At 42.6% G+C, this 14,368-nt stretch overlaps 1 protein-coding gene and 1 long non-coding RNA gene across 2 annotated transcripts in view; both read left to right on the forward strand.

Annotated features, from left to right (window-relative positions):
* CRADD (CASP2 and RIPK1 domain containing adaptor with death domain) overlaps positions 1-14,368 on the forward strand; it is a 193,071-nt gene that overhangs the window by 17,576 nt on the left and 161,127 nt on the right. The gene's annotated exons all lie outside the window — the stretch shown is intronic.
* The window catches only part of LOC132659429 (uncharacterized), a 113,908-nt gene that overhangs the window by 12,175 nt on the left and 87,365 nt on the right, over positions 1-14,368 (forward strand). The window lies entirely within an intron of this gene.

The raw sequence follows: 14,368 nt of genomic DNA on the forward strand, positions 1-14,368 counted from the left end.
CGTCAGTAGTGTGAAGTAGATACTATTTTTGTTCCCATTTTTCCAGATGAGGAAGCTGAGAGCCAGCCCAGGGCCAGTTAATATTTCCTTCAGTGAAAATGCCTGGTGAGCTTTTGGAGACATGGGTCTAGGTTCAGGATGAAGTCCTACCTTTTGTTTGTTGTTTGACCTTGGGGGATGTTTATTATTTTTTTCTCTGAATGTAATTCCTTTTGTGTAAAATGCATCCCAGGTGGCCCAGTGGAAAAGAATCTGCCAGCCAATGCAGGAGACATAGGAGACCGGATTGGATCCCTGGGTCAGAAAGACCCTCTAGAGGAGAAAGTGGCAATTCCAGTATTCTTGCCTGGGAAATCCTGTGGACAGAGGAGCCTGGAGGGCTACGGTCCATGGGGTCATGAAAGAGTCAGACACGACTGAGCGACTGAACACACACGTTTCTAAAAAAGAGCTGCCTCGTTGCTTTTCTCCAAAAGTAGTTGTTCAGGTTAAATGAGAGGAGATATGAACAAATCTTCTACAGCATAAGATGCTGTGTATATGCAGGTAGTATTTTTAATGTTAGCTGGTACCCCGTGGTAAAGGGCTTCCCTGGTAACTCAGATGGTAAAGAATCCTGCAAAGTGGAATACCTGAGTTCAATCTTTGGGTTGGGAAGATCCCCTGGAGAAGGGAATGGCAACCCACTCCGGTTTTCTTGCCTGGGGAATTCCTTGGACAGAGGAGACTGGCAGGCTATAGTCCACGAGGTGGCAAAGAGTCAGACACGACTGAGTGAGTTTCATTTCACCCCATGGTAAATGCTGTTTTCTCCCTTGTCATACCTTTCTCCTCTTTGTTCAGTTTGCTCCCAGAGGTATTAGAAGACAGAATGAGAAACCCCCCACCCCATCCCCACCACCATCCCGCCACCATTTTTTTTGCAACTGTGTCCATATCATCTGATTCTTCCCCACTTATGCATCCCAGATGACTCAGGAAGCTTTTATTTCTTGGGGTTTTCATGAACATCCTTTTATCTAAATCCAGTGATTTATTCTTAAGCTACAGTCATTTGACTTCTGCCACTTACAGCTGTTTTCACAGAGGTTATCAGTGACCTATGGTTAAATTGATTGACTTAACTTTTCAGGTTGCCACTTGGCAACACCTGACGTGTCTCAGCAGCATCTGACATGGCCACTCCCTCTCGCTCATTCTTGATGTGGCCGGCTTCCTGGGCTTGTGTTTTTCCTCCTGTCTCTCCGTCTACTACTTCTCTCGACTTAGTCTGCTTGCCTCCTAAATGCTTGTCTTCTCCCAAGTCCTATCAAATCCTTCTTCTCTCACTGGCACCATTCTTCTTGGACAAAACCAATCTGTACCCCTGATTTGATGACCCCATCAAGGTGAACTGCTTCTAAATCCCTGCCTCCAGCCCAAATAGATAGCTGCACTTCAGTCCTTGGTCCCTTAGCTCATCATGACCAAAAGACAACCCCACTTCTCACTCATCAGACTTTCTCCTCCTCAACAATACTGATTTTCTCCAGTTCAAAAATATATTCCTATATATTCTCAACCAGAAGGTAGCCTTTTTGTTGTTGTTTGTTTGTTTTAAGCACTCATTCCAGACATCATCTCTTCCTTAAAGTTTTGCATGACCACTTCCTGGCTGGCTGAGAAACTCCTGTGTTTCCAAAGGACTTGGGGTACATTTCTGTCACAGTGCTTTCATACTCCGGTGGAATTTTGTCCTCCAGCAGGCAGTGAATTTGGCAAAGGCACGAATTTAGCTTTTCGTCCTTAGAGACCCAGAACCTCGCATGTTGCCGGATAGCTAGTGGGGCTAACACATGTTGGTTGAGTGAGTGAATCTGTGGTGGCCTTATTTGCTCCTACCTTCCTCTTAATCTCCGTAAGCTGTGACTGTTTATATTTTTTGCTTGGGTTGCCACAATAAAATACCCAGAGCAGGTGGTTTAAGCAACAGAAATTTATTTCCTTGCAGTTCTGCAAGCCAGAAGTCGAAGACCAAGCTGGGGGCAGGTTTGGTTTCTCCTGAGGCCTCTTCCTGGCTTGTAAATGACTGACCTCCTGCCTCCTCTTCACAAGGTCATCCCTGTATATGTGCATCCCTGGTGTCTCTCCAAGTGTCCTAATTTCCTCTTCTTATAAGAATACCAAGCAGGTTGGATTAAGGCCCCCTTAATGGCCTCATTTTAACTCAAGTTACTTCTTTAAAGACTCCAAATACATCAGTTGTAGGTATGAGGGGTTAAGGTTTCAACATACGAATTTTATGAATATGTAACGTATGAATTTTGGGAAGATAAGTCAGCCCATAACACTATTATCACATTTTATGAAAGTTTATCTTATTTTTCAGCTTTTCCTGGATAGCCAGCAGATAATAACTGTTTAGTTTTTGACCCTCCATGAAAGTGATTCTTTGGCGTTTTGTAGTGGTTTCTGTTTAGTGTTTGCTGGATGCTATTCATTAGCCACTCATTTTACCAGATTTAAAACAGAATTTGCCCCGGTCTCTATGAAGCTTTAAGTTCTGACCTGTCTGTCTGGGTATTGATCCATTTTATCAGTGTTATTAGCAGCTGTTGTAATAATGAAATCTCACATGGGAGGGTGTTCCCTAACTTTCTTCTTGCTGAAAATGCCAGTTGTGGAGGTACAGGGTAAGTACTGGAGTGGGTACCACAGTCAGGGCCCCAGAGCTGAAGCCCAGCTCGGCCCAGGGCTGTATCGCTTTAAAGGTGAGGGGACTTTGAAGACTGAACTGATATTCCTGGGAGCTCTGTACAAAATAAAAGTAGAAAGAAAAATCGCCCTGCCAACATGCACATACCGCAGTAGGCTTCTAACAGCACACTGTCCTTGCCTGCTGAGAGCAGTTTTGTGCACAGAGTAAGTAGCCTTGGTTCTTTAGTTCTGGGCTTGTCCATTAATCTGCTGTTCAGCTTTCTTACAGTTTAATCTGCATCCTGTCCCTGAGGCTAGTCATTCACTGACATCCCTTTTGCCCTTTCCTTTCCCACCAATGCCCAGGTGTCGGCCTCCTGCTTCTTTCTGTTACCACCAATTACTGCTCCCTCCTCCCTCCCAGCTTTCACCTCGTTTGGATCCCTCTCCCCTCAGGCAACAGCCTTCTAATTTCTTGTGGGCATCCCTTCTTTTATTCACTTGTTCCTCCCTTCTTTCCTTCCCCAGCAGCCTTCTCCTTTGAAAAACAGGCTGGACGCTTTCTAAGTTCTTTTTGACTCTTTGTTACCACCTTGTCTTTGCTATAAAGCAGGGGTTGGCAAACTGTGGCCAAATCCTTGGGAGCCACGGACTACAACCTGTTTCAGTCTGGCCTGTGAGCTAAGAATGCTTTTTCTATTTTTAAAGAATTGAAACAAAAATGAAACAAAATAAGAAGAATATTTCTTTTGACCTGTGAAAATTATATGAAATTCAGATTTAGGGTCTGTAAAGAAAGTTTGGCTGGAACGCAGCCGTGCTTATTTGTTTATCTGTTTTCTGTGGCCGCTTTCATGCCATGCCAGCAGAGCCGAGGAGTTGCAGTAGAGACCTGGGGGTCCACGGAGCCTGCAAAATATTCACTCTCTGGGTCTTTACAGAGAAAGTCTGCCCATGCTTCGTATAAAGAGCGCAAAAGGCCAGAAAATAGCCTTCCATGACGGGAATCAGCTTTGTTTACCTTTCTTTTCTTGGTGCTTACCAGAGGGCCGGGTTAAAGCTAATGCTCAGTTCTAAAATTGTTTTTAGAGTCAAAACTGGAGAGGCCTTTCCTCAGGGCAAACTTTTCCTGTGAAAGTATGTCATTATCTCTGCTGTGCCTTTTGACTAAAATTTTGCCAGAAGAGATTTGTCATACCAGCGCCATTGAACCTTTTCTTTTCATTTCTGAAACTATACATAAGAGAAAATGAATTAGGTAAACTAAACAGATGAAACTCCTTTGTACTCTGCACATTCACACGAGGATTTAATTTTGGCTTATCCTGTGTACTCACTCATGGTTTAGGCTCACGATGTTTAAGTATTGGGGTGATGAGATAATGTCAGCATTTCAGTGCTAACCACAAAAAGAGTTGAGCAAGGTTTGCAGTCATGAGCATTTGCCTTTTGTTCCCATCCATTAGGTATTTTGTACATTTTTTTTCCCACAACACCCCACCTTGTCTTTGTTTTCATCTCCTTTAAAGGAAATTACCATTGAAACTCAAATCTCCTGACAAGTAATGCCAAGCAAGGGTAAGAATTTCTTCCTGTTCATTCCTTGAGTTAGCCATTGTGCTATTTCTGTCCATTATTCAGAAATGGGGCTGTATTGGGTTTCTCAACCTCTAAGGCATTTGTTAACAATACATTTTGGGTGTTCTGGGAGTCCTGTGGGCTCCAAAAGGCAGGAAAGGGGTTCATCAGAAATGGAAGGTAGAACAAGGAGTCTGCAGTCTGTACTACAAGAGAGGGGTGACCTGTACGTGAAATTCTGAACATTTAACAGCAACTTACAAAGAAATACCAGTGAATTGAGGTCCGCCAGAGCATACAGCACACAGGCGTGATCTCTGTGGAGGGGAGGGTAGAGTAGGGAGTGCTTCTAGGATGCTTTTGGGTTTTAAGGAAGGTAGTCTTTGCTTGGGCTTCCCTGCTGGCTCAGATGGTAAAGAATCCACCTGTAGTGTGGGAGACCTGGGTTCTATTCCAGGGTCAGGAAAGATCCCCTGGAGGAGGGCACGGCAACCCACTCCAGTGTTCTTGCCTGGAGAATCCCATGGACAGAGGAGCCTGAAGGGCTACATACAGTCCATGGGGTTGCAAAGAGCCAGACACGACTGAGCGAGTAACAGTAACAGTCCTTCCTTACTGGGGAAGAAACCAGTCTAGACGAAGTAGACGCTGAGTGCCATCTCCTAGACCTCTTCTCAGGGTGCCTTGCTGACCATGAAACCCATGGCATTGCAAATGGAATGAGTTTTTCCCCAATAAATCCGGCTCTTCTTCCTACTTCTAGTCTTCCCATCCATGTCATTTTTGTTTTCTGAGCTACATACCTGCCCTGTTTACAAAGTGAGTTCTTGAATGAGTGGGTTCTGTGAGGAGAAAGACAACGCATAGACTGTTTGACTCAAAGGAAGAATTTATTTATTTAGTTAGTTAAAAAACGAGACAGGTAAAAGAGGGAAGATGAGTTGGTGGATGATCTTGTTACCAAAGCATTGGATTTGGGCTTGATAGGGCTGCGGAGTGAGGCTTGAATGTGAGGAAACTGGCCTAGGGAGAGAGAAAAGCATCCCTCTAACTCCCATCTTTCGGGGCTGATTTCAGTAACTGCCCCCTATCCTCCAGATTTCCCCCCAGATTTTAGTTGTGATTAGAGACTTTAATTCCACTTCTCATCTTAACTAAGAAACTTCTTCCTGCATTGGCTTCAGGCTGGTACTGCTGCTGGGTCCTGAGAGTGATAGGCTTTGGCGGGGGACTGAGAATCCCACATGGCATCTGACTGTGGCTTAACTTGACATGACCCTGAAGTTTCCCTTGAGACAGGGAAATGTCTCCACCTGTCCTTTGATTCCTTTTCAGGGTCTTCATGGCTCCAGGCTTCTTCAAGCATGATTCACTTTGTCCTACCATTCCTTCCATCCTTCCTCTACCCCTGCAAAACAAACGCGCAAACAAAAACCGCACAGCTCTCCTCAGGCAGCACACTTTATTGGCGCTGACCTTGGTGGCCGGCAGACGGGGATGCAGCTGCTGGTCTTTGGCATTGTTGATGGTTCTCTGCAGGGCCTTGAGAGTGGTGGCCCTGGACAAACAGGATAACCTCACCCACCCCGAGGTCGCTGGCTTTTCTGTACTATGGACCATTTGGATTTGGTAAACTGGTGCTGGGGAAGACTCTTGAGAGTCCCTTGGACAACAGGGAGATCAAACCAGTCAGTCCTAAATAAATCAACCCTGACTATTTATGGAAGGACTGATGCTAAGGCTAAAGCTTCAATACTTTGGCTACCTGATGTGCAGAGCCAACTCATTGGAAAAGACCCTGATGCTGGGAAAGATTGAGGGCAGGAGGAGAAAGGGGGTGACAGAGGGTGAGATGGTTGGATGGCATCACTGACTCAACGGACATGAGTTTGAGCCAACTCCGAGAGACAGTGAAGGACAGGGAAGCCTGGCGGGCTGCAGCCCATGGGGTTGCCAAGAGCTGGACATGACTTAGCGACTGTGAACAATAACAACAAATTCTGATTCATTCCACAAATGGCTTAAATCATTTGCACTGTTTTGTTCAACTCAGGAAAGGAAAGCGTAGACATTTTAATTGTTTTAGAAAGTGTTTCACACCTGCTGCAGACTCCCAGGGCCAACCAAATGCAGATTTTCGCTCCAAGGTTGCTGGCTGTGTGCTGTGTTCTTGAGAGCAGAAGTGAAAACAGCCCCGGACAAAAAGGCAGTTATGCTTTAGAAAGCAAAGGAGAGCAAATGGGCTGCCCTTAAATGTGCTACTTTGGCATGTGGATTGTTTTGAGCTGAAGGCAGTCAAGACCCAGCAGATGCAAGAACTTGTATCTCTCCCTTAACTGCCTAAAAGAATTTGGACAGGAGGCCTGGCTCAGAAGGAGAGCTATTATCAGAGATTAGGTTTTTTTGTGAACGACCTTATCTGTCTGGCAGGGCAAATATCTTATTTACTAAACATCTGATCTTCTTGTGAATTCATCTGTCCACTGAAATACTCTCTTCCCCTTTGAAGCCCCAGACCCCTATCCCGTTCCTTAGCTCAGGATTGTACATAAGGCTCAATCTCCCTACTCTTCCTTGGGTTTCATATTTTTACTGGGCTCCTTCCTGTACATATAAAATTAAATTTCTTTTTCTCCTGTTAATCTGTCTTAGATCACTTTAATTATTAGGCCAGCCAAAGAACCTAGAAAGGAAGAAGGAAAAATTTTTTCCTCCTCTACAAAAGTAAGAAAACAGGTGCTGTGAAGAAAACAGATGCCAATTAGGTATTACTTCACCCCCCCCCCCCCCCCCACCCCACCCCCGGCCAAGGTCCTTTTAATTTAAAGAACATTTGAGATAACAAAGACTTACTGTATAGCACGTGGAACTGTATTCAATATATTGTAATAACTTATAATGGAAAGAATAGGACACTGTACACCTGAAACTAGAACAATATTGTAAATCAACTATAGCTTTAATTTAAAAAAAGAGCATTTGAGCAATGGAGAATGTAGTCAGAAGAACTAGAAGTCAGTTGATCTAGGCTCAAATATTACCTTTTTCCTCCTAGTTCTGTATCCTTAGACAAGATTACAAAAAATAACTTTTTCATTTAAAATAATTTTAGTAGAAACGCTTCCCAGGTGCTACTACACCACCCCTGACCCCCACCATGAAAATATCTTACATATCCATAGTCCATTGCCCAAACCAGGAAGTTGACATTGATTTAATACCATTAACTCAAATACAGACCTTATTGGGATAGTTTTTACATTCACTCTGCACATGTGTATAGTTCTATGAAATTCTGTCACATGTGTAGATGGATTTGTGTAAGCTTTTGATTTTTAATGCACACTTATCTTGAAATTATTTTGTGCCTTTGTGTGAATAATTAGTAGTAGCAGAAAAGCAAAACTGGAAATGATTAATCTGGAAATCTCAATTTAATATTCTTAATTAAAAGACTTCTGGATTAGGAAGTAGAAGGGCAGGCTCTATTGATAATCCCAGCTCTCCAACTGGAGAAGAAATGAAGAAGCTACATCAAACAGCAATCTTGATTTCCCATGGTTTCAGCCAGAAACCTAGAACTCATCCTTCTTTTGCCTTTCTCTGCACCAAATGTCCTCTCCAACGTCTATCCTGTGAGCATGCCTTCTGAAATATTCCCCAAATCTGTCTTAGTCTCCTTCCCTCGTTGGAATGACTGCAGTAGCCTCTCCGTACAATCCATTTTCCGCACAGCAGCCATAACCATCTTAAAAATATAAACCAGGTTATGTTGTTCCTCGGTGTAAACCCTCCTCCAGTGGTGTCCCATTGGCCTGGGAATGCGATAGAGCTCCTCCCTAGAGCCACGAGGCCCCTGTAGTCTGCTTCTCCCATTCCGCTGGCTTTTTCCACCTTCTTAGCATGCCAGCCACCCGGGCCTCCCTCTGTTGTCTCTCTGGTTGGCCACCATAGTCCTCCTGGTGGTCTTTGTTCCAGCACTTCTCTTGGTTGGATGTGCCTGGTTCCTAGTTTTGCTCTGATACCTTGCTCCTTCTGGTCATTTAGGTGTCAGTCCAAAGTAGACACTTCCCAAGTCACTTTCTATCATATCATCCTGTTTTATTTCCTCCATCACATCTAACATGATCTCAAACTATCTTCTGCACTTGATTGGACTTGTTTTTACTTGAAAAGTGGGGTTGCCATAACTTCTGGGTAACCTTCAATCCTGGAGCTTAGGACAGTGCCTACCCTATAGAGAGCATCAATAATTATATTTTGAGTAGATGCATTAAAGCACCAGGTAATCACAGAAGTTTTTAACGTTGAAAGAAAAAATATTTGGGACTCTTGAGAACATTGTGATTGAATTCCTGTATACTATGGATTCTCTTTATATACCCATGTGTTAATAGCAGATCTTTTTCTGAAGCAGAACCATGTTAAATGGAAAAGATAAGTCTTTTGTCCCCTGGTAACAGGCTCCTGTTTGCCTGAACATGTCAGACAGACTACCTTAATCCTTTGAAGTAGTAAAATTGAAATACATTGACTTCCCCCATCAACTGAGTTTTTTGCATCAGAGAAGACCATTGAGCAGGTTTTCATACAGAAGGTACAAGAAACTTAATATCATGTGGTTTGACATTTAGGCAAACTTGCTTTCATTATTTATTTTAGGTTGAACACATCCCTTTTCTTTGGAATTTAACATGTAAGTAATGACTCCACACAGAGAAGGCAATGGCACCCAACTCCAGTACTCTTGCCTGGAAAATCCCATGGACGGAGGAGCCTGGTAGGCTGCAGTCCATGACATCGCTAGGAGTTGGACACGACTGAGCGACTTCACTTTCACTTTTCACTTTCATGTATTGGAGAAGGAAATGGCAACCCACTCCAGTGTTCTTGCCTGGAGAATCCCAGGGACGGGGGAGCCTGGTGGGCTGCTGTGTGGGGTCGCACAGAGTCAGACACGACTGAAGCGACTTAGCAGCAGCAGCAATGACTCCCCAAACTAGGAGACATGGAGCCGCTACTGTTCTGACTTAAATGAAAGGAACAGAATTTATGTCCTTTGCCTCATTTCTTAAATTCCCATTTAACTTCCATTTATTGATTGTCAGGGTCATATAACCAAATATTTCTCTATTTCACTTTTAGTGGTATTTCCAGCCACTTGTGCCTTTTAAGCAGTTTTAGACATGTGATACAGTGTAGGAGTATAAGCACATGTGTTTTTAGAGATGTTATGCTGAATTAGTGATTTACCATAAAGTAGTGATTTACTGCTGCTGAAGGAATGGTTTCTACGTGAGAGAAATGGTTAGTTTGTCACTAACTGTTTTTTATCAGAGGTTAATACATTTTTTCTTCTCTAATTAAATTCTAGTGTTCTTTTTTGAAAAAAATGCATGTACCTGTATAGCTTCCAGGAATGTAATTGTTGATTTTTTGGTTCCTTCTGTTCTGTTTTTATTGTTGTTATGGCTAATGAATTAATTTCCAAACAAATACATACTTTTAAACCTGGAAGATGATGTTTATCTCTTAAGAGCATTTTGTCATTGTTATGCCCCTAACTTATAGGGTATTTTCTTGAGAATTCATTTTCTTCTTGTTGACTTTTTAAAATGGCATACTCATGGTGAGTGTGAATTCATATAATGAAAAATGTGAGGATGGAATACGATTAGACATAATTCAAAGTAGTAGTTTATATGACAAATCAAAACTCTAAAGCATTTATTACCAAAATTTGTTCTTTTTGTGTTACCCTCCACCCCAGGTCCTCTTAATGGTTCTGTGTTTTTGGTGAGCCAGACATGATTTGAAGAAGATAATGGGGAGAGGGAGGTGTCAGAAGGGTTTCAAGTGAGCAGGCTGCTTTTCCAAGAGCCTTTCACTTGGCAGGGTCTGAAATGACTGTTTTGGGGAAGAAGTGATATTTACACTGAGGCGTTAAAAATGCCTACCTATTTTGAGGAGCTTTTGCTTTCATAATAGAACTTCACTATGCAAGCAAAAGGATGTTTTAAAGGAGAGAACCATTTGCAATTGAATGTTTTCCATTCAAGTAGGATCTGACAGAGAATAATTTTCATAAATCCTTAGTGCTGCATGCAATCATAGCTTAAGAGTTGGATCTTTTTTTTTTTTTCCTTTTCTTTGTAACTGTGCCATAAGGTTTGCAGGAGCTTAGTTCCGTGGACCTGGGTTTGAACCTGGGCCCCTACAGTGGAAACATGGAGTCCTGACCACTGCACCACCCGGGAACTTTTGGACCTTTTTATCTTTATGGTAGAGTTGTACATTTCATTTCTAATTCCCACCCGTGTTTTTAAGTAGTGTAATAAAGTCATGTTTTAAGCAGTGTTTTCTTGCCTGCAGCGTGACTGAGTGAAACTATGCATGATTTTCCCAATGGCGTAATTCTGTGATCTGTATCATCCAGTGTATGGCTATGGCTTTTGCACTGGATAATTTTCAGGTGATTTTTGTTGACCAGCAATCTTATTAAGTAAGGTTGATTCGGGGTACTCATTCAAAGTTACCTAATTTGTGTTCTTCACATCCTAAAAATCAAATCTCTGAGCAGAGCAATTGTTGTATTTAAGACAAATCTTGGACTGAACGTATCTGTCACTTTAATAAAGAAATCAATGGAGAGGCACTCTGAGAGTAATGATGTGCTATGATGATTCTTTTCTTTTTAAAATAAAAAATCTACTGCTGTATAACAAGTTACCCCAAAACTCAGCAGATTCAAACAGCTGTTTTATTTTGAAGGTTAGGGATTCAGGAAGGGCTCAGCTGGGTGGTTTGTCTCTGATATGCATGCTGTCAGTTGAGGTGGTTGGAGCTGGAGGATCTGCTTCCCAGAGAGCTTTTTCACTCCTGCATCTGGTGCCTGGGCTGGGATGGCTGACGGTCGGTGCTGGCTCTTGGCAGGGGCTTGGTTGGGGGCTGTTAGTCTTAGCACTGCCACGTGGTTCTCCATGTACTTTGGTTACTCACAACATGGCAGCTGGGTGTTCAGAGGGAGCGTTTCCAAAAGGTGTGGTGGAAACTTTAAGGGTCAAGCCTTCTTGTGACATATCCCTGTAAGTCCCAGAATACCACTTTCCCTGCATTTGATTGGTTAAGTCACTAAGAACAACTCAGATTCAGAGTGAGGGGAGTTACCCTTCACCTTTCAGTGGGAGAAGCAAAAAATTTGAGGCTGTGTTTAATAGCTGATGATGGAATCACATCAGGATAGTATTTATTTAATTGCAATTAATGCCTCTCCTAAGGTTCATATGGCTTAAAGTATAAATACTAATAAAGTAGTTCCATGTACTGGGACCACTATTCTAAGTGTTGCTGCTGCTGCTAAGTTGCTTCAGTCTTGTCCGACTCTGCGTGACCCCAGAGACGGCAGTCCACCAGGCTCCTCCGTCCCTGGGATTCTCCAGGCAAGAACAGTCTTCATTTAAAGAAAAACTCTGATGTCATTCATTCCAGACATTTAATGCCCTAAAAGTGGCATGACTGTAATCTCATAATATCTAGAAAGATGTCAGTCCTCTGAGTCATTGGGCAAACTAGCTTGTCGAAACAGTTCAAAGGAATCATAGATCTTTCAGCTGGAAACGACTCTAAGGGATTACGTCATCATTATCACCTTCCAAAGAGATTTATTGAGTTCCACTGGGTGCCAGGCCCTAGGAATGTAGAGGAGAATATGACATAATTCTTGTCCTTGAAACACAGTTGAGAAAATAGGACTGGTGCATAAGAGATGAATAGAAATCCATAGACTGAGTGGCAATTGTAAGTACAAGTGAAATGTGTACAAGAAGTGATCAGTAGAGGCTGTTGGGGCTGGAAAAGAGTGTAAGAAAGGCTTCCCATCCCAGTGAAAACAGAATCCGTTACCTGCAAGTCCGTATGTGACCTGGTTCCCCGCTTCCTCTCAGCTCTTTTTCTGCCTCTCCTGTCCTCACTCACTGGCCTCCTTCCTTGAATATGCAGGCATTTTAGGACCTTTCTGTTTGCATGTTTTTCTGTCTGGAATGCTCTTTCCCAGGATATTCTGATGGTTTATTTCTCAGTACAATCAGATCTCTGGGCTAATGTGCTTTTCTCAAGTCTTCTCTGACTACCTACCCTGTCTACTTCCTATCCTTCATTGTTTGTCTCCACAAATGCAGGGCTGTTGTCTGCCTTGTTCATTATTATATCCTCAACACCAAGAACAATGCCCAGCAAGTAGCTGGTGCCCAATAAAAAAAAAATAACTGAATGAATAAATGAGTAAGTGAATGGAGAACCTTGAAACAGCAGAAGGCCTTAAAGCGAAGAACAGATTTTGCGGCTGGCTGACATCTGTCCTGTTGCAGGATACAGTGAAAGAGAAATAAAAGTGTGCATGGTACATTCATGAATCATCTATTTTAGTACGCTGACATCAGAGGTTGTCGTTTTACAACCTTGGGTCCTTCAGACCACCCTTTTCTTAGTTCCATGTGATAAGCACTAAATTAGGGCTTATAAAGGGAGCAATTTATTTGACTAGAATGGCTGGGTCATACCTGGTCTCTGTTGTAGGTGAACTTGCCATTCCTGAAAAATACTCTGTACTATACCACATCTTTGTCTTTGCTGCTATTTCTTTCTGCAATATCCTGTGTTTTGTCTTGACATTGAAATTCCATGTGAATGATCCATTTCCTCCATTGTACTTAATATTTACATGACTTGATTATCACATAAGGACATTCTGCTTCAACTGGAAGTATTTGTTTCTTTCACTTGAATATAAACTTTTAGAGGGTAGAGCCTGGGTCTAGTTCATCTTTTATTTCCCTATACAGTATATCAGTTCAGTTCAGTTGCTTAGTCATGTCCGACTCTTTGTGATTCCATGGACTGCAGCACGCCAGGCTTCCCTGTCCATCACCAACTCCTGGAGCTTACTCAAACTCATGTCCATTGAGTCAATGATGCCATCCAACCTGTCATTTGCTTCTTCTCCTGCCTTCAGTCTTTCCCAGCATCAGGGTCTTTTCCAGTGAGTCTGTTCTTCACATCAGGTGGCCAGAGTATTGGAGCTTCAGCTTCAGCATCAGTCCTTCCAATGAATATTCAGGACTGATTTCCTTTAGGATGGACTGGTTGGATCTCCTTGCAGTCCAAGGGACTCTTAAGAGTCTTCTTCAACACCACAGTTCAAAAGCACCAATTCTTTGGTGCTCAGAGCTTTCTTTATGGTACAACTCTCACATCCATACATGACTACTGGAAAAACCATAGCTTTGACTAGATGGACCTTTGTTGGCAAAGTGATGTCTCTGCTTTTTAATATACGGTCTAGGTTGGTCATGGCTTTCCTTCCAAGGAGCAAGTGTCTTTTAATTTCATGGCTGCAGTCACCATCTGTAGTGATTTTGGAGCACAGAAAAGTAAAGTCTATCACTGTTTCCATTGTTTCCCCATCTATTTCCCATGAAGTGATGGGACTGGATGCCATAATCTTAGTTTTCTAAATGTTGAGTTTTAAGCCAACTTTTTCATTCTCTTTCACTTTCATCAAGCTCTTTAGTTCTTCTTCACTTTCTGCCATAAGGGTGATGTCATCTGCATATCTGAGGTTATTGTTATTTCTCCTGGCAATCTTGATTCCAGCTTGTGCTTCTTCCAGCCCAGCGTTTCCCATGACGTACTCTGCATATAAGCAGGGTGACAATACACAGCCTTGACGTACTCCTTTTCGTATTTGGAACCAGTCTGTTGTTCCATGTCCAGTTCTAACTGTTGCTTCTTGACCTGCCTACAGATTTCTCAGGAGGCAGGTCAGGTGGTCTGCTATTACCATCTCTTTCAGAATTTTCCACAGTTTATTGTGATCCACACACTCAAAAGTTTGGCATAGTCAATAAAGCAGAATTAGATGTTTTTCTGAAACTCTTTTGCTTTTTCGATGATCCAGCGGATGTTGGTAATTTGATCTCTGGTTCCTCTGCCTTTTCTAAATCCAGCTTGAACATCTGGAAGACCATGGTTCATGTACTCTGTTGAAGCCTGGCTTGGAGAATTTTGACCATTACTTTGCTAGCATGTGAGATGAGTACAATTGTGGTGGTAGTTT

The sequence above is a fragment of the Ovis aries genome, chromosome 3 (assembly GCF_016772045.2).
Source record: "Ovis aries strain OAR_USU_Benz2616 breed Rambouillet chromosome 3, ARS-UI_Ramb_v3.0, whole genome shotgun sequence".
Taxonomy (NCBI): Eukaryota; Metazoa; Chordata; class Mammalia; order Artiodactyla; family Bovidae; genus Ovis; species Ovis aries.